This window comes from Phyllostomus discolor, chromosome 8 (assembly GCF_004126475.2).
Source record: "Phyllostomus discolor isolate MPI-MPIP mPhyDis1 chromosome 8, mPhyDis1.pri.v3, whole genome shotgun sequence".
Lineage (NCBI taxonomy): Eukaryota > Metazoa > Chordata > Mammalia > Chiroptera > Phyllostomidae > Phyllostomus > Phyllostomus discolor.
The window spans coordinates 72,706,304-72,727,196 of record NC_040910.2 but is presented as its reverse complement, the minus strand read 5'-3'; the positions used below and the strand labels follow the sequence as shown (position 1 = coordinate 72,727,196).

Sequence of the window (20,893 nt, the reverse complement as noted above, 5' to 3'; positions counted from 1 at the left end):
CCCCTTTAGCATTTCATAAAATAAGGGCTTGGTGACGATGAACTCCTTTAACTTGACCTTATCTGAGAAGCACTTTATCTGCCCTTCCATTCTAAATGAGAGCTTTGCTGGATAGAGCAATCTGGGATGTAGGTCCTTGTCTTTCATGACTTGGAATATTTCTTTCCAGCCCCTTCTTGCCTGTAAGGTCTCTTTGGAGAAATCAGCTGACAGTCTGATGGGAACTCCTTTGTAGGTGACTGTCCCCTTACCTCTTGCTGCTTCTAGGATTCTCTCCTTTGTTTTTACCTTGGCTAATGTAATTATGATGTGCCTTGGTGTGTTTCTTCTTGGGTCCAACTTCTTTGGGGCTCTCTGAGCTTCTTGGATTTCTTGGAAGACTGTTCCCTTTGCCAGATTGGGGAAGTTCTCCTTTATTATTTGTTCAAATATGTGCTCAATCTGTTGCTTTTCCCCTTCCGATTCTGGTACCCCTATAATTCGGATATTGGAACGTTTAAAGGTGTCTTGGATGCTCTTAATCTTTTCCTCAATTTTTTGAATTCTTATTTCATCATGCTTTCCTGCTTGGTTGATTCTATCTTCCTTCTGGTCCACTGTATTGTTTTGAGACTCATATTCCTTCCTTTCACTATTGGCTCTCCTCTGCGTGTCTTCCTACATCTGTTTTATGGTAATCTGCATTCTTTCATCTAAATTTCGTCCAAAATCCACCAGTTCCGTGAGCTTTCTGATCACCAGTGTTTTGAACTGTGCATCTGATAGATTGGCTAATTCTTGGTCGCTCAAAAGGATGAGTCCTGGGGGACTGATCTGCTCTGTTGAAAACATATTTTTTTTTCCCCCTGTCTCTCCTTTTTTTTTTTTTTTCTCGGTCTGGTCGCTCTTGTTACGGTGGGGGGCGGAGCCTTAGGTGCTCACCGGGGCTGGGCACCCCGGTCGCTAGATTGTGACGTTATATGTGGGGGCGGGGCGGGAGCGGGGCAGGAGAAAACAATGGCGGTAGTTCCGTTCCCCTGGACTCAGACCGTTGTCTGGGCTTCCGGGCTGCGAGTTCTGCCCTGGTCCACAATTGCTGCCCCTCTGGGTCTGCCAGCCGCAGCTTGCGTACTCAGGGATCACCGCTGCCTTCCTACACGCCTGATGGCTTTTGCACCGATTTTGCGCCAAACCTTCCCCCGACCTCCGCACGCTGCCGACCCGAGCCAGCCCCGCGCCCGCCGGCTCGTCTTCTCCTACCAGTCCAGATGAACGCGTCTACTTCAACTTCTTGTCTGCCCGACTTCCATTCAGATAAATCCTCTGCCGGATCTGGGTGTTATTCTGATAGTAAATTATTGTTGTAAATTATTGGTTTTCTAATCTTAGTTGTACGAGGAGATACGGTGCGTCCACCTATTCCTCCATCTTGCCGGAAGTCGAGCAATTTTCTTCATATTGATTCTTAATTCTGACTTCAAATCCAAAATATACAGTGCAAAGTAAACCCCTAGTGGGTAGATCAGAGGAGAGTAATTGGGGGGAAATGAGGACAACTGTAATTGAACAATAAAAAAAAGAAAAACAAAAACAGTATAAGTCTAGAAGGCCAAACTGGAACAAGAAGGTTGACTTCCACTCAGAAAATGAGATCTCACAGTTGAAATTATCTACCAAGGACTCGGTTATTCCACCCCCAGGGTTCCATTCAGGCTAACGTTGAAGTAAAATATGTCTGCAGTGTTCAGGTAGAAATTATTCCCTCCCTCTCTCTTTCTCTCTCTCTCTGATCATGGCCTCTGGGCCTCAGTTTTTCCATATGCCTGACCAATGGACTCACCTGCAACCCTTTCTCTAAATTCTGTTAGAATGAGTCTGTCTGTACCTTGTTCTCAGAATCCAAAGGTCTCAGAAGTGAGACACATGTCACAGTTTAAAGGCTTCCTGTTTGTGTTAATGACTACCACTGTTACAGAAGCTTCTTCCTGTCTGTTTTCCTCCAGGAGACCTCAGACCTGAAACTTCTCTGGTCCCTGCACACCATACAGGTCAGTAGCAGCTGTTGGAGACCACAGGAGCCATGGCTGGTCTGGGGTGTGCTCTCTGCTCCTGGAGGGGAGGGAGAAGAGAAAGAAAGGGACCCTTTGCAAACTTTTCCAGGGATCTGGCCTTGGAGAGTGGAGTGTGTCTCTGGGCAGAAATCCTTTCTTGTCTGTAATCTTGCCCTTGGAGATCCTGGTACCTTCCAAAGAACAACCTCAAATGCCTCCATCATGAACCCAACCCCACACCCAGCTCCAGTAGAAGGCTGGGCTGGAAGCTGACATGAGGGGGGCAGAGGCATGGACCACGTGTCTGGTGGTCCATGTTTTCACAGGGTGGGAGCACCCAGGGAGGCAGAGAAGGTGAGTGCAGAGTTAGAGGTGAGGTATCGAAAGTAGAGGCTGTAGTAGAAGCTCTTCTTTATTTGTTGCCAACCTCACCTTCACCCCCAGATGCCCCAGCTCAGCTGCACTTTGTAGACCAGCATTGGAAGCAACTGATCACTCGAGTGACTTCGGTGGAAGCAGTCCTGGACAGGCTACATGGACAGGTGCTGAGCGATGAGCAGTATCAGAAGGTGCAGGCTGAGCCCACCAATATACGCAAGATGAGGACGCTGTTCAACTTCAGGAACTCCTGGGACAAAGCCTGCAAAGATCAACTCTACCAAGCACTAGAGGATATCCATCCTTACCTAATTAAGGAACTCCAGAAGAAGTAGGGCCAAGAAGACTAGGGGGCTCCTCACCTGACTGTGAGTCCTGACTCTCTTGGCTGCTTTTTGGGTCTCCATTTCCTCGCCTCTAAACAAATTGGCCTCTGACCTGCCTTCTATTATGAAGTTATGGAACGTCAGTGATGCCTTTGCTGGGCATTACATGTCCATGTCCAAGATCGCCCCATGGCCACCCAGACTGCCTCCCTTGGTTTTCACAGGCCAGAGGTCCAGGTGAGATGGCAGCATGTCAGGAATGTGCATGTGCAGCTGACAGGACACCTGCAAACCTTGTAGAAGCCTCACCCATGCTCCCCGTCCAGTGGCTACCACAGCCAGGCTGAGAGCCCTCTCATACCACCCAGATGCAGGGAGAATTGAGGAGAAAATGGAGCTGGTACCTCTGCTGGTGACACACCATGGAAGTGGACGTTTTGGTGGTTTTAATAGCTTGTAAATAGGGACAAAAACAGATATATTTTTTACTTGTCAACATTGAGCTTGGTTTTTCTGTTAGTTCAAGTTGTGCTTTGTGATTTTTGAAGTTTAGCTGGATTCCTAGAGCCAGGAGAGGGTGAAGGAGGCTGCAGGGGGAATGGTGTCTAGGCCTCACTTCAATGACTTCTGCTGTGCACAGTGATTCCATGTCCTTGCAGCTGGCTTAGGCACCGCTGCCCAGTGCTCCTGGAGCACCCTGTGTCCCCCACCCCATCAGAACACTCAGCACATGGCATTGTCGCAGCAGCTTTTCTCCTGGTCCCTCCACACTAGATGGTAAACATCCTGAGGACAGGAGCCATGTCTAAGCAGGTTATTGCCAGTGCCTAGGGCAGTTCCTGGCACACAGTGGGTGTTAAGTGAGGGTTTATGAATAAGTAAATGATAAAGGACATTCCCCAAATATATCCTTTAATTCCCTTCCTGGCCACTATACTGTTCATGGAATTCAAAGACCCACCCAAGTAATAATTCCCCCATTAGTAGGCCATCCCCTAGGGCCCCAGTGAATCGATAATATTAGAATTAAACCCGTTGGTGTTGAGTCATTTGCACCAATGTCGTTCTCAACTGGTGAGAGCAAAGCTCCACTCAGTTTACCCCATTGCAATACACAGCAGCCCAAGTTTGTCATCCCTCCCCACTTTGTCCCCCTCCTCCCTCAGAGTCACTTCTCCTGCCACCTACCTGGGCCTCACCCACTCTCCTTACCCTCCACCACACAGCCAAAGGTGTCCATTCTATGGCCTCCCCAACTATGATGCTTGTTACAAGGGTTAAACGACATACATGTACGAGGTCGGATCAGTGTTTGGCTCCAGCAGAATATGTAATGAGCTGTAGGCATCATCTTTCAGTTTCCCTGCTCACTGGGTGGGTACAGAGGTCAGCACATCCCAATGCTCCACAACTACCCCAAAAGAGAAATCAGAAGGGGTTAGGGCACAAACATCAAAAAATATTAATAACATTAAAGAAGGGAAAAGACAACCCCTGTGACAGCTGTCCTGTCAGCTTCACGAACACGGGCACTGGAGCCGCCTTGTAGACTCTGATACGTTGCTCAGGCCACATGCTCACATGTTCCACACATTTAGCCGACTCTTCGGATCTTCCTAGGACTGAGGGAGCTCCTGAACTTTGGATCTGAGTCTCGGAGATGTCTGCTAATGAAAGTGGGGTTTAGTGGGACGCCTGTACTTGAAAAGAATGTTCTTTTCCTGAGATTCAGGAAGCTGTGGCTGCTTTCTGGTCCCAGGTAGGATGAGCCTGTGCAGAAGCGAAAATATCATGAGGACTCTGCACCCAGGACTCTGGCACTCCTCCAAGGACAAGGAAGCAGCACAATGAACTTGCTATTTAAATGTAAACCAGACCCGCTGCCCTGTGGGCAGTTTTCTGCTGCATGTGGCAGGAATATGACTGCATTCTGAATTTGAAATCCTCATGTTATTAAGAGACAAAAGATATGCCAGTATGTCACAGAGCTTGTTTCTTCACCAAGCAGCCAGAGCCCTCGTGTAAGTGCGTGAGAAGCATGGAAGAACATTCTCAGGACAAACCTATTTGCCTTGCACTGGGCATCACATTGCACAGGACAGAGCCCATGTATACATTCTAGTTTACGTCATTCTCAAGGTCAAATCCAGATCCTCCTAAAGAAGCTCTGCTCTTCTCAACAGGAAGCTAATGGTGGGGCCTGGTTGCTCGAGGCCTGTCCCAGACACTGTCCTCCAAGTTTTAACTCCCAGCTGGGGCTGTGATGGTTGTCAGGGCCACAGGTTCACAGGGTCATGGCAGGCAGGGTGTCTGGGTCAGCTTCCCCTTCCTGCCACGCCACCTCTGTTGAGGCAGGTCAGTGAGAACCTAGAAAAATTCCTTGACAGTGGAATGAGGGAAACAGAGAGAAAGCAGTTAAATGAACAGCTGAGCAATTAAAGCCAGATAAGAAATCACAAATCCCTACCCTGCCTAACCAAAGCCACTTAGAAGCAGGTGGTTCACATCTCCCCTCCCCAACTAGATAGTGGATAGCTTAAATCACCCTAGTCAGGGAGAGAGATAGCAGAGACCCAGTTTGTGTCATTAGTGCCAGTCAAACCTCAAAATGAATAAAGTCAGAGGAATAAAAAAAAATCCCAGTCAGATCCAGACAAGTCCAAGATAGAAGTAAAGCTGAGCAGAGAATGACCCCACACCCCACTATACCTCACTTTGGTGCATCAGCACATTACAGGACACGCCTGGGAAGATGATGAATGTTCTGATTGAGACTGGCCCTAAAATTCCCACCTGCAGAAAACAGATAAATACCCTCAAGACTAAAGACCCAGTGTGTACTCTTCCCCTTCCACCACCTTTCCTCAGGAGCACAATTTTACATTCTTTCTCCAAAGCTCAGAAAACCTCCTCATGCCTAACTTTTCGGGGAGCCAAAGCAGCCCCACCTGGGCTCCACACTGTTACCCTGACTTCCTTTCCTGGTCTAGGTGGCCCAGTCTGGACTCACTGCTGTTACTGTGTTTGAGCTTCTATCTTGAGTCCTTCCTTTGTTTCACTGTCCCAAGCTTTACTAAACATAACCTCAAAATCACCTGAACTACTGTCTGGAGTTCTTTCCACACAAAAGCAACAAACCACATTCCAAGCTGTGCCAGGGGAGACCTGCTTCAGCCCTGTCCTGGTCCATTATTGATGACAAAGAAGTGCCTGACTTTTGGGGCAACCCAAACTGCCCTCAACCATGGCTGAGGGTAGGAGGACAATTTCTGTAGCCCCGGGACGTGTTCAAAGAGCAAGAGAACACAGGCATCCATAAAGCTGAACCCCGACAGGAGCAAACACTGAGGTTACAGTCTGCTAATGTGACAACCCATCCCTGTTCTATTCCATACGTACTGCATGTATAAATCATTTAACCTTAATGACAAGTCTGCATTAGTCAGAGTTCTCCAGAGAAACACAGCCAATAGGATGTGTGTATCCACAGAGGGAGATTTGGTTTAAGGCATTGGCTCACACGATTATGAAGGCTGGCAGGTCCAACATCTGCAGGGTGGGCTTGCAGACTGGAGACCCAGGGCAGAGCTGCCGCAGCTGTTGGCTGGCAGGATGCCCTGAAGCTCAGAAGATGTCAGTCTTTCATTCTATTCCAGCCTGCAGATGATTGCAGGGGGCTGGTCACACTGTGGAGGGCAATCTGCACTGCTCATTCCAATGCTACTAAAGTCACTTTCCCCTACCCTGCCTAACCAAACATTACACCAAACATTACACATTTGGTGTTCTTAGATGAAATGTTCACTTCATCTAAGAACACCCTCACAAAAACCCCGGAAAATGTTTGACCCACTATCCAGCCCCTGTGGCCTAGTCCAGCTGACATAAACTTACCATCACAAACCCTATGACAACAGGTACCACTATCATCCTCATGTCACAGATAAATGGAGGCAGAGAGATGGTAAGTGTTGTCCCCAAATTCTCACAGGAACTAAGTGGTGGATTTGGGATTCACCTCTGGCAGCTGACCCCAGAGCCCAGCCTCCTGCCCACCCCCCAGGCCACTGTGAAGAAAAGGACTCTCTGTCACTACAAACAGGGAAATGCAAATCCACCAGGGAGCATGCTGGGGCTGCTGTGTCCCTGCTCTCTAGGGGCCCAGAAGAGGAATCTGAAACCAGGTTGTCATTTCTTACCATCAGACCCACTACAACTGCCTAAACCATGAATTCCCAGTCTTCTGTGTGGGCCTGCAGTCATTATTTCATTACATGCCCTGTGGTACCCAGTAAACTCCAAGAAGGCCTAATTGTCTCTTCCTGGTGGGATGCAGCCAGTTGCTGTTTTGGGGAGCTGTGTTCTGCCCCCTGGTGAGCATCTGTGCCAACACTTTGCACCAAAGCCTGACAGAAATGACAGCAGTGTCGGGACCAGGCCCATGCATCCCACAGGGTGGGATCCACATCCTCCTGCCCCATATTAGCCACTTCCCAGGGCAGCTGACAGTGGGACTGTCCACTCCCTTCAGAGGAACTGTCCCCCTCACCTCTGCCGGGAGGAGCAGGAGTGTCTGGGGACTGGGTCCCTTCAGCAGAGACCTTGACTCTTTGTTGTTCTGCATGACCAAAGTGGGCTGTGCAGGCCCAGGCATCCCTGAAATACAGTGACTGAGGGAAAGCCTGACTCTGAGGGTGTTGTATGTGATGCTCGTGTGTGGTGATGGGGGGTATGTGTATGTGCATGTGACAGCCAGGAGTGGATGTAGTGGGCACCTCCTGAATGGCCAACCCAGCCCTCCCTCCTTTTCCAGGACAGCCCCCACTCCCCACACAGACTAAGTGGTAGCAGGAATAGCCATGTTTACACAGCTGACCCTTTCCCCCTAACCCCAGAGAGAATAGCAGGGGCCTGTTTCTGGGAATAACAGACACAGCCAGCCTGCAACAGGAAAGAACATGAACCAAACCAATGGGCAAAGAGCAGCAGGGATGAAGGATGGAGACCATAGGCACCCGGAATGCCCCGCCTTCCATCACTGCTTCCACTGAGTTGCCAAAGTCACAACTCATCTGTGCCCTCGAGTTCCATGGACATTCTGCTTCCTTTTAATTGTCATCTTTTTTGCTTACATTGGTTTCGGTGTCTTTTCTGTTATTTGCAACCAAGGGTCCTAAAAACACACACCACCCTTGATCCCTTTTGGAATGAGGCAGGAACTTAGTGAACTGAATGCCTTTCCAGGGTCTATTAAATCTCTACCCTTTTCCATCTGATGCAACGTATCCAGCTTGTGATGGTCTCTTGGTTCTAGTGACCCTTCGATATCAGAGCCCTAAACTTCATCTCAGTCAGGCACTGGCAGAGCATGGCCTCCCTTGGACCTATTATCACAGGCAGGTGGACACAGTATGTCATGAAAGTAGAAGTCAGAATGCTGGGGGGCAGGTTGAGAAATACGTGGGAAATGTTAGAGTTAGACTGTGCTGTATTGACTTGCTGGACAACACAGAGGCAGCTCAGGAAGCCACTAGGTTCCAATGGGAAGACAAGGAAGGGCTAGTGGGAAAGCCTGCTATTAGGAGAAAAGAATGGGGCAGGACCATTAAAGGACACACTCACAATCATAGGTCAATAAAAGGCAAAGACAGTCCAGTTGGACAATCTCTCAGTCCTGCAGTCCAGCTTCAACCGATTATTTAATGACCATGTCCTTGTGCCTGTGGATTTCTCCATTGCAATTTCTCCATTGCTTTTGATCCCAGGGACACCTCACCTTCTTTAGAACAGAAGCCTACTTTCAGGAAGTCATGGTCTGACCATGGGAGGGATTCCTTCCTTCCTCAAAAGCCAAAGGTCCTCTGTACCCCCTCTCTGGGCAGCTTCAGATCTTGGAAGTGCAAACCAGCTAGTGCACTGGCTGGTGTGGTTTGAGTATTCTCCAGTAACCAAAAGGTGGCAAGGTCAATTCTCAGTCAGGGCCCATACCTAGATTGCAGGTACACCCCTGGTCCAGTTGCAGGTGTGTGCAAACCCCTGTCCAGGTACAGGATCTCTGGTCCCAGCAAGGATCCTGGTCTGGGTGTGTACACAGGCAACCAACTGATGCTTCTCTGGCATTGATGTTTTTTCTTACCTTCCTCTCTCTTTCCAAAAAAGCAAATGAAAATGCCCTTTGGTGAATGCGTGAGAGAGGAGCTTTATTGCTCTGGCTCCCATGGGACAATTTCCACACCACACATTGTATTTGGATACAAACCTGGCAACACCCACAAAGCCTCTAGGCTCTGACTGGGCAGCAGCTTCACATACGTCCATTAACAATTCCCCAGCAAATTAATCAATAAAATGACCTGCTAGTAGCCTCACTCCAACCTCCTCTCCATCCTGAGAAAGAAGAAACCTGCCAAGAAGGACTCTTGGTGGTTAAATGGGCTCAAATTTTAAAACAGTGCTCAGCTGCTATTATGTAACAGGTGCTCTCCCTAAAACCCCACTTCAGGGAGAAGCCTGCAATAAGGAGCCAGCCTCCCACCCTGATCTGCCTTCCTGCACTGTGCTCCTGTCACCTGAGCCAGCCCTGACTAAGGAGTTCCTGCAGTCCTGTTTCAACCAATATCACTGAATCATTCCCTGTTCAATCAAAGCCGTTCTCTATATCCCCCACACCCTCCACTACCATCTTCACTGACCAATTACAAGAGATACTTTTCAACCAATCAGGACAGTACTTTTGGGACAAAAAAATACTACGAGGATAGTGAATCCTCATTTGCATGAGCATGGACCAATCGAGGACTGACAAGGGGCACTGTTTTCTGAAAGTCAGCTCCTCTTGGCTCAGGGACGACTCAACCTCTCTTTCCAAGAAGACTGAAGACTGTGTTTCCCTGGCTGGAGCTGAAACAGCAAAGACATCTTGCCAGCCCAGAGCACACAGAGCACAAGTAGCTGATGAAACCGTAGCAGGGCACAGCAGAGCTGTCCAGCCCCATTGAGCCACCTCACTGGGGGCGGGCCACCTGGCAGCCTTGCTGCTCCACAGGTGTGCTGACTCATAACTGAGCTGTAACACTGCTGAGCTCTCTCACAGTCTTGTCGTTCTGCAGCTGTGCAGTGTCACTGCTGAGCCATTTGCACTCAGCAAAGACTCCTTCCTCACTGCATCCCAAATTGGGGGTTTCTATTGGTGCATGTGACCACAACTGACACCTAACACGGGGCAATGATCTGATCTCCTGACACCATCCTAGAACCAATGCATCTGGCCCTTACCAATGTGGCCCAGTTGGTTGGAGTGTTGTCCTGCATACTGAAAGATCACCAGTTCAATTCCTAGTAGGACACATACCTGGGCTGTGTGTTGATCCCCGGTTGGGGTGCATGTGAAAGGCAACCTATGGAAGTTTCTCTCCCTCTCTTTCACCTCCCCTTTCCCTCTCTCCAGAAATGAATAAATAAATTTTTTTAATGCATCTGTTGCCTGCATGAACCTCTTGTGCTCAATTTGTCCACTTGGTGGTGCCTGCAGGTCTCAGGTAAGTCCCCTCAGATCTAAGATTGCCCATCTGGTGGTTGAGGTTTCAGAGACTCTATTCAGTTTTGGTAAGGGGCCCTCCCCTTGTTACAGGGTGCAGCCAAGAGGGGGGACCCCAAATGGGCATTTGAAATGGGGTCCAGAACTCAAGGTGTCCAGGAAATTTTAGGATGTCCTTACCTCCCCCCCACAGGTGTGAGTTGGGGGAAGGGACAAATGGAGCAGGGCCATTGAGAGCTGTATTGCATAGCAACAGCTTTGCAACTAACCTCTGGTGTGGTCATTTAACATATCTATAACCTTTAACTGGTTACATAGATATGTTAAATAGCTGTGGCCATGCTCTGAGCCAAGGAAATGGAAGTAACTTCCCCACCAAGATGTGACTATGGGGCAGGTCCCCCTAGTTACAGCACCTGCATGGGAGTTTGGAGAAGATTGGCTCCATGACATGGGGCCACACCTGCCGAGACCCACGATGGTGATCAGAAAAGCTGGAAAGGACAGCAGATTGAGGGCAAGTGTGGCAGAGTGTGGGAGAAGTCAGAAATGGGACAGTAGAGGATGACTGGCGCGGGGGATTTAAACCGAGACGAGGCAGCCATTGAGTGGGAGAACCACGCGGCTTTGGCAGAGAGGAGATTCCCGCAGCCCTGCAAGAGAGAATCACCATGCAGCTTTAGCAGAAAGTCACCACTAAACTTCGGCAGAGTGGCGACCGCCCCCCCCCCCATGCCCCGCAGCTTTGTGGAGAGAAGCACGCAGTTTTGGCTGAGTGGGGACTCCTGTGACCCTGGGAGAGAGGACCATGTGCCTTTGCCAGAGTGGGGACCCCTGCAGCTTTAGAAGGGGGAACCACCACCTGGTTTTAGCAGAGATCCGGGCGACACAGCTGAGGGTGCCGGGAACCCAGCGAGGCCTCCCAGTCAAGACAGATTACTTGGAAGAAAGGCGGGGGGGGGGGGGGGGAGGCTGCCTGAGCCAAGGACTTCTATTTCCTTTCCTGAGATACGGTGCTCTGGACTGGGCAAGGGGGGAAGGAAGGACTGTGTCTATTTGTGGGTGTTTTAAGGGACTTTAGGATTTTGATGAAGTTATTAGGTCACTGCTTTAAGTTTGTATAGCATTAAATAAAGATTTCCTTTCCTTTTCACGAATCTCTGGCATTGAGAGACATCTTTCCTATAGATGGCAGACATAACAGACCTGGGGGTTTCTTTCCATAATAGTGTATCGTCCCAGGCCCCCCTTGTTGTTCTGTAACACCCTGGTGACTTTAGTTCAACATTTGCACTGAGAGTGCCCCTCTGTGTGATTCAGGTTTGATGCATGGGAGGGGCATCCCTCAGTTGTGTTTGTCAGTAAAAAAGAATTCTCCAGAAAGGGCTTTGCTTCATCACATTTGGTACCTAGGAAGGGGATTCTCCAGGTTGAAACCAAACTTTGCCCATAAGGTTTATAAGGATGCCCAAAGTAACAGGCACCAAAAAATACGCTTGCAGAAGGAAGGGTGCCTCTGAGGACATTCACATTTAATGGGCACTGGGGAGAGGTCACCAACCATAAGGAGAAGTGAAAAATGAGAAACCCACACCTAAACTCGCCATGCTCAGCAGCCACCACTTGGTGGCAGCATGGGGCACTTTGGTTAATGAAATCGACAAAAATTGCAGGTCAGAGAATAGTATTTGGTTAGCTTTTGGATAAATATCAAATAAGATTTCAAGCTTTCTTGGCCAAGATGGGGCTTCCTTGATACCTAAAAGCTTCTCTATTCACACACTGAATTAGAACAAAAAAAATAATGTCCCTCCCAGAAACAGCAGGAACACTGTATTTAAATAGGTAGCTTGAGAGCACTAGATAAAACCAAGACACTACTGTCCCTTAAAAAAAACAAAACAAAAAAGAACTCCTCTTACTGGGGAAATGCCTTGATAGGTGAGAAAAGGAAACCAGCACCTATGGAACTGGAACAAAATGTTTTCGTGGGAAAACATTTCCTCTTCCCTTGTGTTACAGAACAACAAGGGGCTAAGGGGAGCCAAAGGCAATATACTATTACCAAAAGGAACCCCTCAAGCTCATTATGTCTGCCACCAGAGGAAAGATGTCTCTCAGTGCCAGAGATTCATGAAAAGGAAAGGAAATGTTTATTTAATGCTATACTAACCTAAAGTAGTGACCTAATGTCTTCATCAAATTCCCAAAGTCCCTTAAAACACCCACAGACACATACAGTCCTTTGTTCCCCCTTTGCCCAGTCTGGGGTACCATATCTCAGGAAAAGAAATAGAAATCTGTGACTCAGGCAGCCCCCCGTTCTTCCCAGTAATCCGTCTCCGCTGGTAGGCCTCCCTCGGTTCCCGGCACCATCAGCTGTGTCTCTGGGATCTCTGCTAAAGTTGGGTGGTGCTTCCCCCTACTAAAGTTGCAGGGGTCTCCACTTTGGCAAAGCCTTGAGGTTCTCTCTCCACTGCCCTAGCCGCGTGGCTCTCCCTGCCCAATAACCATGGGAATCCCCACTCTGGCAAAGCCTCATGGTTCTCCCTCCCTGCACTGGCACAGGTGAGTGCTCCTCTCTGCACAATGGCTGCCAAGTCTGGGTTTAAATCCCGGCGTCAATCTTCCTCTGCAGCCCCATTTCCGACTCCTCCTACAATCAGTTACACCTGCCAGTAATCTTACATCCTTCCAGCTTTACTGGGCTGCCATCGTGGCTCTGGGCAGATGTGGCCCAATGTCATTGAGCCAATCTTCTCTGAGTTCCCAAGCAGACACTGTAATTGGAGGGACCTGCTCCCCAGTCACATCTTGAGGGGGGAGTCCCTTTCCATCCCCCTGGCCCAGAGCATGGCCACAGCTATTTAGCATACCTAAACAACCAGCCAAAGGCTATAGGTATGTTAAATGACTATGCCATGTATTAGCTGCAAAGCTGTTGCTATAAAAAAATAGCCCTTCATGTTCTTGCCCCCTGTGTCCCTTCCCCCAACTCACACCTGTGGGGGGTGGGGGGTGAGGACATCCTAAAATCTCCTGGACACTTTTAGTTCTGGACCCCATTTCAAATGCCCATTTGGGGTCCCCCCTCTTGGCTGCACCCTGTAGCACTCCCACAGTTGGGTACACATGCCAGCACTCCCATATCCTTCCAGCTTTACTGGGCTGCCATCGTGGGTCTGGGCAGGTGTGGCCCCATGTCATGGAGCCAATCTTCTCCAAGTTCCCACGCAGGTGCTGTAACTAGGGGGACCTGCCCCCAGTTATGTCTTGGTGGGAAGATACTTCCATCCTCCTGGCTCAGAGCAGGGCCACAGCTATTTAACATATCTATGTAACCAGTTAAAGGTTATAGATATGTTAAATGACCACACCAGAGGTTAGTTGCAAAATTGTTGCTATGCAATACAGCTCTCAATGGCCCTGCTCCATTTGTCCCTTCCCCCAACCCACACCTGTGGGGGTGGGGGGCTGAGGACATCCTAATATTTCCTGAACGCCTTGAGTTTTGGACCCCATTCCAAATCCCTATTTGGGGGCCCCCCTCTTGGCTGCACTCTGGTACACTTGTACATGGGAATCAAAGCCAGCTTTACTGAAGACCCTCAGAAGATTCCTCACTTCCCACCTCCACCTGCCCTGCCACACTGGCCACCTACTGCTCCATTTCTTTTTCTCCCCCACGTTCTTTGTGTCCCAAAGGGCATGGACCCTTCTATCCTCAGGCTTTCCCTCCTCTCCCAGTGAAATCTGCCCCTTTTAACACTCAGGCCTTTGGGGGACACTGCATTTTCTGAGGCTTCCAGCTTGATTGTGCACACTAGCTTTCCATTTTGTGTGTGTGTGTGCTTGTTGGTAAGATGATCTTAAGGAGAATCCCTAAAATAGAGGATTTTGAACCTGTCAGAGACAATAAAATGCCTTCTTCGGTTTTAGAAAAGGCTTTAAAGAAATTGCTATAGCATGAAACATTTTGGCCACTAGAGTAAGAACTTAATTTAGTGCATCTTCCAGAAAACATATTTGAATCCATAATTTTCCTTTGTCTTGTATCATTATGATATCTCTTTATGCATGTCTCTGTATGGATACTACAGATAAGGTATATTTTGCTACCAGGTAGTATTGCCATATATTTGTAAATTCAAATTTAGGTTGTAAAACAGCCCTATTTTATTGGCTCAAAACAAATGAGTGCTCATGCCCATTGAAGAAATAACAGAAACCAACATGATTGCTTTTCAAGTGCATGAGATCTAGGACTCGTCTTTAATAAACAAAAACTAGCTTAAGGAAGCTGTTTTAATTAAGAAGGACATGCAACTGTCCAGTGCTCTGCTAGCTTTGGGGCTAGCTGAGCAGATGGGGAAATAGAGTTTAGAGACCTTAGTGTGCCATTTTGAAAGGCTAGCAGCCATTTCTATTGGCATGAGGGGCCTCTCATGCAACCTGCGTTCAGAGAGCAACCTGCACTAAGCTGCCTGCCTCCTGGACTGAACTCCCTGCCTGCACTGTGTTCCTGCTGTCTGAGCCAGCCCTTGTAAAGCAGCCCCTGGATTCCTATTTCAGTCAATAGGTCTGAAGCTTTCCCTGTCCAATCAGAGCTGCTACAGCTGTATCTCCATTGGCCTTCCTTGGACCTTAGATGTCACCAAGCAATCAGAGGTGACTCCATTCTGACAAACAGGACAGTACTTTTGGACCAGTCAAACTGTGGGGATTTGCAGGCCTCATTTACATAAAGACAAACCAGTCAGGGACCAGGGACAGGAAGTTCTGTCCATATAAGTCATTCCCTGGGAAGCTCTGGGAGCACATTGTGTTGTTCCACCACAGAGTGTGTTTGCCTGGCTGGAGCTCAAACAGCAATGCCAGAGCAGAATGAGCAGACCACTGCAGGCCAGAGCAGACTGCACAGAGCCGAACAGTGAGGAACACATCAGGTCCCTCTAGTTGGAGAGGACCAGGCCCCAAGGCCACTTGGCCCATGGCCTCCTCACAGGCATGTTGTTTTCACAGCCAAGCTGTATCACAATTGAGCTGTTTTGCACTGAACACAGTTTCCTTTCCTGCACCTCAATTTTGGGATTCCTGTTGGCATTGAAGTGGTGGTGCCTATGACTATCAGTTGACACTAGGCTAAAACGGATTGATTTTTTCCAGCATGCAAACAAAAGGGACAAAAACTACAAGGAAGACTTCCGGCCAAGATGGAAGTGTAGGTAGACACACTGTGCCTCCTTGCACAACCAAAATGAGGTCAGCAACAACTTAGAAATAAGATAACAACTAGATCTGACAGAAAATTAAACTGTATGGAAATTGGACAACCAAGGAGTTAAAATATACACATTCATCTAGACCAATAGGAAGAGCAGAGTCGGGCAGCCAGGCAGAGAGGGGTCGTGGCACAAAAGCAGTGGCACTGGGTGCATAAGGCATCCTGGGCACAAGACCGCAATGAGCAGACCCTGGGTGCGCAGGCAGCTAGCAGACCCAGTGAGCAAGGTGATTGTGAAGCAAGGCAGTGCGCACAAGGCGGCTGGCTGTCCAGGCAGTCCCACATTTGAGCACAGATAAACCAGGCAAAACTGGGCAGTGAGACAGACTACGCAACCTAGGGTCCCAGCACCAGGAAATAGAGCCTTGAAACACTGATTGGGGACACCTGTGGGGGTTGTGGTGCTGAGAGAGACTCCTAGCCTCACAGGAGAGTGCGTTGGAGACACCCATGGGGTCCTAGAATGTGCACAAGCCCACCCACATGGGAATTAGCACCAGAAAGGCCCAGTTTGCTTGGGGGAAGGGGTGGAAGGGACTGAAATCTGACAGAGAGAGGAGCAGGCACCAGTGTTCCCTCTCGGACCCCAACCCCACATATAGCATCACAACCCAGCGACTGGGTTGCCCCACCCTGGTGAACACCTAAGACCCTGCTGTTCACTACAGAACAGGCGCAACCAGAACCCCCATCCCCCGCAAAAAAAAAAAAAAATGGCTCAAATGGAGGAACAAATCAAAGCTCCAGAGCCAATACTTTAAGCAACCAAGAGATAGCCAACTTATCAGATGCACAGTTCGAACCACTGGTGATCAGAATGCTCACAGAATTGGTTGAATTTAGTAGCAAATTAGATGAAAAAATGAAGGCTGCGATAAGTGAAATGAAGGAAAATGCACAGGGAACCAATAGTGATAGAAAGACAACTGGTACTCAAATCAATGGAGTGGACCAGAAGGAATAAAAACAACCAGACAGAAAAGAATGAAGCAACAAGAATTCAAAAAAATGAGAAGAAGCTTAGGAACCTCCAGGACATCTTGAAACATTCTAACATCCGAATTATAGGGGTACCAGAAGGGGAAAAGGAAGAGCAACAAGTGGAATAGTTATTTGAACAAATAATAAAGGGGAACTTCCCCAGTCTGGCAAAGGAAATGGACTTCCAGGAAGTCCAGGAAGCTCAGAGAGTCCCAAAGAAGTCGGACCCAAGAAGAAACACACCAAGGCACATCATAATTACATTAGTCAAGGTAAAAATGAAGGAGAGAATCCTAGAAGCAGCAAGAGATAAGGTTACAGTAACCTACAAAGGAGTTCCCATCAGACTGTCAGCTGATTTCTCAAAAGAGACCTTACAGGCAAGAAGGGTCTGGAAAGAAGTATTCCAAGTCATGAAAGGCAAGGACCTACATCCAAGATGACTCTATCCAGCAAAGTTTTCATTTAGAATGGGAGGGAAGATAAAGTGCTTCTCAGATAAGGTCAAGTTAAAGGAGTTCGTCATCACCAAGTCCTTCTTATATAAAATGCTAAAGGGACTTATCTAAGAAAAAGAAGATAAAAAATATGTTTAGTAAAAAGACAGCAAACTTACAATTATTAACAACCATACCAAAAACAAAAACAAACTAAGCAATCAACTAGAACAGGAACAGAACCACAGAAATGGAGATCACATGGAGGGTTAGCAACAGGGCAGTGGAAGGAGGAGGCAGAGGGAAGGTACAGATAATAAGTAGCATAGATGGTAGGTAGAAAATAGACAGGGGGAGGGCAAGAATAGTATGGGAAATGTAGAAGCTAAAGAACTTATGACACATGGACTTGAACTAAAAGGGGGGAATGTGGGTAGGAGAGGGTGTGTAGGTTGGAGGGGAGTGAAGGGGGAAATGGGACAACTGTAATACCATAATCAATAAAATATATTAAGAAAGAAACTACAAGGAAGGAAGCCCAAATGTGTCCATGGAGCTGTGGTTGTTCCAGGATGGTTATGGCTTAGCCTTGAGCAGAGCTCAGCATCAGGTCGAGCAGCTCTTGTAATGGGGTGCAGCCAAGGAGGGGACCCACATAGGGATTTGTAATGGGATCCAGAATTCAGAGCATTTAGGAAATATTAGAGAAAATATATATATATGATGTCCTCACCCCCACCAGTCTGAGCTGGGGGATGGGGCCCATGGAGCAGAGCCATTGAGAACTGTTTTGCATAGCAACAGCTTTGCAATTAACCTCTGGCATGGTCATTTAACATATCTGTAGCCTTTAACTGGGTTCATAGATGTTAAATAGCTGTGGTCATGCTTTGAGTCAGGGGCATGGGAGTGACATCCACCCAGGATGTAACTGGGAAGCAACTCTTCCTGGTTATAGCACCTGCGTGAGAGCTTGGAGATGATTGGCTCCATGCCATGGGGCCACACCTGCCTAGACTCACTGTGGCAGCCCAGTAAAGCTGGAAGGATACGGGAATGCTGGCAGGTGTAACTGATTGTAGGACGAATTGGAAATGGGGTTGCAGGGGAAGATTTGCACTGGGATTTAAACCCAGGCATGGCAGCCATGCAAGGGGAGAACCATGAGGCTTGGGTTGCTCCCTTTTGCCACATGGCTTAGGAAGCAGGAGAGACTTTGCCTGGAAGAGAAGGAGTGAAGGGGCTCTTGCTTGTGGGCCATGAGAAGGTGCCACACTGTTCTGGATTAATTGGAGATTGCGGCGCCAACACAGCGGATGGTGCCGGAACCAAGGGACTGCTTGAATCACGGACTTCTACTTCTTTTCCTGAGATATGGTACCCCAGATGGGGCAAAGAGGAGAAGGAAGGGCTGTGTGTGTTCGTGGGTATTCTAAAGAACTTTAGTATTTTAATGAAGACATTGAGTCATTACTCTAAGTCTGTATAACTTTTAAATAAATAATTCCTTTCCTTTTCACCAATCTCTAGCATTGAGAGACATCTTTCCTCTGGCGGCAGGCAAAGCAAACCTAGTACGGGGTGGGGTGAACCCCCAGAGAAAAAGGGGGATCCTTTTGGTAATAGTATATCGTTCACTCCCCACCCCGGGTCTGTTCTGTAACACTCTGACAGCTCAGAAGCAGGTGTGTGTAGGTCTCATGTGCTTAACAGGCTCCTGACTACTTATAGTGACTCTCCTAAGCAATGCTCATTCCATTTTATTTTTCCTGTTATCAGATGGTTTCACTAAACTGTAGAAGGTGCATAACCCCTGGATTCTGCTTCCATCGGAGACTTATCACTATCACTTGTACAGAAGGGGACTTTGAGGGAGGATGACAGTGGCCAGAGGAAAAGGAGGATTAAGTGAGTAAGGTGAAAGGATTAAGAATTACAAACTGGTGATCACAAAATAGTCACAGGGATATAAAGCGTAGCATAAGGAACAAAACATTATAATAACTATGTGCAGTGCTGGGTGGGTACTCAAAATAGTGTGGGGATTGGTTTATAAAATATATTACTGTCCAATCACTATGCAGCAATATAGCTGGAACTAATACTGAATATAAACTATAATTTAAAAATAACAGCAAAGTATGTATAAATGCCATAGTGGTTTTGATAGGGGACTCAAGACTTGGAAAATTTTAGCTTAATGTAAAAAGTTAAAAGTCTAGCAAGTAATGTTTATGTTAAAGCTTTTGTTTCAGAAACTACAGATAAGGCCCATCCTGGCTCCCAGGAAAACAGCCGACCTCCTGGGGCACTGCTAGAGATTACTGCCTGGGGACAACTGGAGGCATCCAGGCCTTTGTGTTCCAGGGAGAGACAGACAACCACCCTCCCCTAGGAACAGCTAACTGCCCAGGACAGGAATGTTGTAGCTTCTTTCACCTAATCCTCCCTGAATCTCAAAGCCCTCACCATGCCTTGTTTATGCCCTGGTATAAAAAGTCTGGCCTAGAAAGAGAAGGCAAGATGGTCTGTTAGGGTATCACGGGTCAGCTGAATGAAGCGCCCATAGAGATTCAATCACTGTCATTGCTTATTGTGTTTGGTAGTGACAGGCAGCCCAAATGCCAGTGTCTTTTCCCATTACAGTTTTCCCCTGCATGATGATTTCAGCCTCTCCCAAGCCCTCAGCCAGTGGAAGGGGAAAAACCCTCCAGCAGCCCCATCCATGACAGCCTTCTCTTCCCAAGTGCCACTGCAGCCTCCTACAGCTCCTCCTAGGTGACCTGGCTTTTGGCAGTGGAAACAGACTCCTCCAGAAGTGCTTCCCAACAAACCCTATTTAGTAATTCTGTTCAATTAGACATTTAGCTCAACAAACTGGGGAGTGGAACCAGACACGGAGCTTGCTCCATCCAGAAGTCACAGCACTTCAGCAAGCCTGATTTCCTAGGAAAACATTTACAGGTTTATTCACAAACTGCAGGAGGCTGCCTTCTTCTCTGCCCCTCAGACTTAATCCTCCAGGAAAGCAGGAGCCTTTCCCTGGAGCTCAACCAGGGAGACCAGGCACCAGGAACCTCAGACAAGGAGAGGAGGGAAAAACCCTCTAGTGTTCACGAGCAGCAGAAGCCAAAATAGCCACATGAAGGGGCAGGACCCAGCCCCGGAAAACCCAGAAAAAGGACCTGAATGGACAGGGGTCACAGAAACTGGCAGGTTCCTTTACAGAACCTGCCAGGGGCAGGCCCAACCCAAGCCTGGGAAAAACCAGAACAGGGCAGATCAACAGAACAACAAAACACACTTGGGAGCAGACTCTGCCACAGCCAGTCCTGAAAACTGGTCATTCCGGTTTCAATGCTGGTGTTAATTTCTTCCAGGACTTCAGGACTGGGAAAAGGCAGACTGAGGAGCACAGAACAGTGAGTGTCCAGAACATCCCATCCCCCATCCCTCCCCTGCACTCTCCTGATGGTCCCAGCCCTGACCCTGTGGCTCAGTAACCTGACCCCTCCCAGTGTCCCCCAGCCCCTCTGTACTCTTCCTTCCAGAGTCTTTCCCTGCCTCTCGCCTCCACCTCCCTTCCCCCAAAACCATCCATTGGCAGATTCCCTGGGGCTTACGAAGTGGGTTCTCAATGCCAAACAGCAGTTTACCAGGTGATGATAACAACCCCAGTGGAGTCTTGCACTGGGAGGTGGTTGGTCCCAAGGATGAGTGCTATTCTCTGCCTGTCTGATGCCCCTCACTACACCCCTTCCCCAGAGATCAGTCCTAATGCCCTCAGAGCCAGGACTGAGAAGTCCAGGTGGGCAGACAAGGCCTTTTTCGCAAACCAGGTCAGGGAAGCAGAGATGGTGGATAGTGTCCAGCAGCAGCTGGCCCAAAACTTGGAGTTAATGACGAAGGAGCAGCTGAAG

At 48.3% G+C, this 20,893-nt stretch overlaps 1 protein-coding gene and 1 long non-coding RNA gene across 2 annotated transcripts in view; one reads left to right on the top strand and one right to left on the bottom strand.

The window, feature by feature from the left end:
* LOC114515347 (NACHT, LRR and PYD domains-containing protein 1-like) overlaps nt 1-20,893 on the top strand; it is a 233,377-nt gene that overhangs the window by 160,491 nt on the left and 51,993 nt on the right. The gene's annotated exons all lie outside the window — the stretch shown is intronic.
* On the bottom strand, nt 9,557-19,961 carry LOC118502114. Its single transcript, XR_004904786.1, has 3 exons — nt 19,948-19,961; nt 11,536-11,538; nt 9,557-9,685 (listed from the first exon to the last, which is right to left on the bottom strand). It is a non-coding gene; the product is annotated as an uncharacterized LOC118502114 (long non-coding RNA).